We start from the raw sequence: 3719 nt of genomic DNA, 5'->3' as shown, positions 1-3719 counted from the left end.
CAGGCCCCATGTCTGTCACCACTGAGTCCCCTAAGTAAGAGGAAGAGGCCCCTGCCCTTCTCACTGCAGCTTCATAGCTTGTCCAGAAGGAGCCCATGACTCTAGCACCACACCAGGGAGGTACTGAGGTACACTCTGGATTATAGGCCACACTGGCCCTGCAGAGGGTCTGTCCTTTGAGGATGTGAAAGTAAGAAGGAGAAAGAGTGTGTCTATGAGAAATACTGAGCAAAGGAACATTAATTATCAGATTCTTCATAGAAAAGCTCTCTGCAGTTTAAATTAGTGTCTATTCTTGTGAAATTTAGACTTTTTTTTTTTTGCAGGCGTACATGGATTAAAGGAATGAAGGAACAAAGTCATCTTTTGATTAAAAATGGGTGTTGTATTTTTTATACACTCAATTATCAAGTTCACATGAGTTATAAGTAGAATTCAGTGTTCAATATCCATGGATGTTGGAGGACCTTAGTCTTGCAGGAGGTTTTGGTGGAGTGAAGTGTGGCCATCAGGAAGCATCCAAGATGATCTCATGTTCCATTAGAAACTGGGATGGATTTGGAATTCTTGGAGGTTTTGTTGGGCTGCTTCTGAAGCCAGTGAGTGGGTCTCAGGGAACTCAGGTCAGTCCCCTGGCACCTACTTAGTTGTGGAGGAGGCTGACCTCCCCAGTGGTATTTGCTATGGTTCCCTAATGGCTTCTCTCAAGCTGATGGGAACAGAAGATTCTGGCTATGTCCCTGGGTCTGGCCTAGGCAGGACCTGACACAGAGGAGAAGGAGGAATGTGGGCTTGCAGAGGGGAAGCCTTGGAGCAGAGAACAGAGGGAGGGGAGATCATGGATTAAAGGCAGGCATGATGGGGGGCAGTGCTGAAGCAGGATAGAGCATCCTGAAGACACTGCTGGGAAGGAACTGGAACAGGGATGGCCAGGTTTTCCTCCCTGCTAGACCTCAGAGTAGCCCAAGAAGTCTAGGACATTTCCTCCAACTGGAATCCTCCCAAGGACACCACTGGAGAACTCTCACATGTTCCTTTCTATCCCAGTGGAGACGAGTCCTACAGAACTGGGATGGTTGACCTGACACCTCTCTCCTCTGTACATGGAGACATGTATGCCTATTTTTCTCTGAGATTTTCACATGCTCTCCTCTCTAGTGGTCATTTTCATCCTGCAGAGAGTGTTTGTTTGGGGCTGAGGACTGAGGTCACCAGTGTCAGTTTCACTGTTGGACCCAGGACACTTGTGCTCAGGAGGATGAGGGAGTAAAGTGCAATTCTTTCCTTTGGGACATTCCTGAAAACTGATTTCCCAGGTAAAGAGCTGGGTTCACTGAAGAACCAGTTCTTACCTGAACAAAGAACTACCTTATCAAATAGAGGTTTACTAATCAACACCCACAGCAAAATCCCCCAAGCCTAGTGCATAGCAACCCTTCCCAGTACAATGCTGGTTACATGAATACTCATCAAAACTCTTCTTGACAGATCTGCCTTAAAACTCCCCAGGACACATTTTCCAACACTAGAACCATCCCCTGTTCTTCCCCTAGTTAACCATAAATAAGAACCTGCCATAGTGAAATTCTCCTTAATATTAAGATGTATTTTGTATGATTGATGACTTGGTGTGGCCTTTGGGATTGGCAGATTAAGTCAATAAGAATGATTTGCTCAGGTTCCAATGGAATCAACTGATCCTGTGGAGGTGCAGGAGCCCCCCCCCCATCTCTCAGGAATGTCTAGACAGGGATGGGAGTAGACTTCCTCCACAGCATGTGGCATGCTCTCTGCTGTCAGGGTAACCAGTGCAGGAAGAGGACTTTGGTGCCAGGCTGGTGGTAGGTTTTTGATTCACTTCCCTGTCTGACTGTGTCACTGTGAGTAGCAGAGCTATCCCACACCTGACAGTAATAGTCAGCCTCATCTCCAGCCGAGCCCCACTTATGGTCAGTGTGGCTGTGTTCCCAGAGTTGGAGTCAGAGAATTGGTCAGGGATCCCTGAGGGCTGATTGCTATCTCTGTAGATGATGAGTAATGGGGACTGTTCTGGCTTCTGCTGGTACCAGGACACATTTTTACTACCAATGTTGTTGCCTTCACAGGTGATTCTGGCTGTCTGTCCTGGGGTCACCGATACTGATGATGGCTGAGTCAGCACATAAGAGGCTACAGGAGCTATAAGGAAATAAAAGAAGAGAGGGGTTTAATGGTAACACACACTTCCCATGAGATGCCCAGTTTCCCCATGGCCTGAAAGACCTTCAGGAAATCTATGGAACCAAGGGCATCCCCTGGCATCAAAATCATGAGCAAGCCCAACCCCTTTCCTCCTCAGGCTCACACAAGCCAGAGAGCACAGTGTTGGAATTTCAGCCTAAAGTCTCATCCTGCAGTAGGTCCTGAGCATCTTGCCCACCACAGACAGAGCTCTGCTGAGCTCAGAATTAAGGCCAGGTTAGTTATAAAAGAGCCTTTGGCTGGGGTGTATATTGGAGCCTGGGGGCAGCACCTGTGTAATGAGCCAGGAGGCTGAGGAGAAGGGCTGTCCAGGTCATGGTGTCCCTGTGGCAGTTTCTTGAGTCCCAGGCTGGTCTGTGTTCCCCCTAGGCCTCTCTTATTTCCTTGTTGGGGACAGCTGCCTGTTATGCAAATCATCCCAGTTCAGGGCTGTTACTGGAGAAAGCTATGTGTTGTCCAGAGAAGGTCTCATCCCCAGGGAGCCAAAGAGTGGGAGGGGCATCTAGGAAGAACTACCCTCAGCTCACAGAATGCTCCTTTACTTTCTGGTCCCAACTTCTTGGCCATGTCTCCATCCCAGGCTATTTTCTAGCAAGGAATCTGGGCTGACCTTGTTATATAAAGATGAATCTGTCATTTTCATCAGAACAAACTGTAAGGTTGACAATAAGAGGTTTCATCAGGTATGAGATTCTGTTCCAGATACAGCTCCTAGGCTGGGTGGGTCAATCCAAATTCTTCCATAAGTGTACCTGGTATCCTAAATGTCCAGTGACGTACAATATTTCCCTGTCCTTGGTGTGAAGGCCTCATGCAGATCTTGGGTTCTCTGCCTCACATGTCCTTATGGCTGTAGGCAGTTACTATACCTGCCCTGTAGTACTAACAGTTACAGAGCTTCAGCACGAATGGTGGCCTGAGGAATCCTGGACCTCTGCCAAATCAACAGGGAGATTCTACAAAGAGAAGGGCCTTCTGGGAGACACAGACATCAATGAACATGTACTTCAATGTTAATTTCCATACTGGAGAAAAATCCAGCATTTCCTCCAGGTCTCATGTCATGGTCACTAACCCTCCTGCATGTGAAATCTCCCTTCTAAGGTGAGAGCTGGTGTTCAGGATATGCGTGAAAGGTCCAGAGTTTAGCTCAATGAAATGAGGTGGGTGAGGGAAGGAGGTGACAGGAAAAGCAGGAAGATTTCCTGTGCAAATACCTAACAAATAGGAAAATTCTAGAAGAGCTAGATATGAGAGAAATGAAGAACAAAAAATTTGTACTTACTTCAAAGATGATACTGTAGAAATATGACACCTTTTCCTCTAGATCTCAGGTTGTGGTCACAACTAACCCTCCTGCACTTTTGACTCCTGAAGCCCAGGCCCAGCCCATGCTTATGGGGCTTTGTCAAGTGGTTCTCAACTGCCCCCTAGTGGCCACTCTAAAATGGCTTCTGAATGTCAGGGCATCCTTGGTC

The 3719-nt window shown here is 47.3% G+C and overlaps 1 pseudogene; it reads right to left on the bottom strand.

Moving 5' to 3' along the window:
- Nucleotides 1–1796: 1796 nt before the first annotated feature.
- LOC107158440 lies at nucleotides 1797–2633 on the bottom strand (annotated as a pseudogene).
- Between the last annotated feature and the right edge of the window lie 1086 nt (nucleotides 2634–3719).

Source organism: Marmota marmota, unplaced genomic scaffold (genome assembly GCF_001458135.2).
Source record: "Marmota marmota marmota unplaced genomic scaffold, marMar, whole genome shotgun sequence".
Taxonomy (NCBI): Eukaryota; Metazoa; Chordata; class Mammalia; order Rodentia; family Sciuridae; genus Marmota; species Marmota marmota.
The sequence above is the reverse complement of the archived record's forward strand: the minus strand, read 5'-3'. Positions and strand labels throughout refer to the sequence as shown.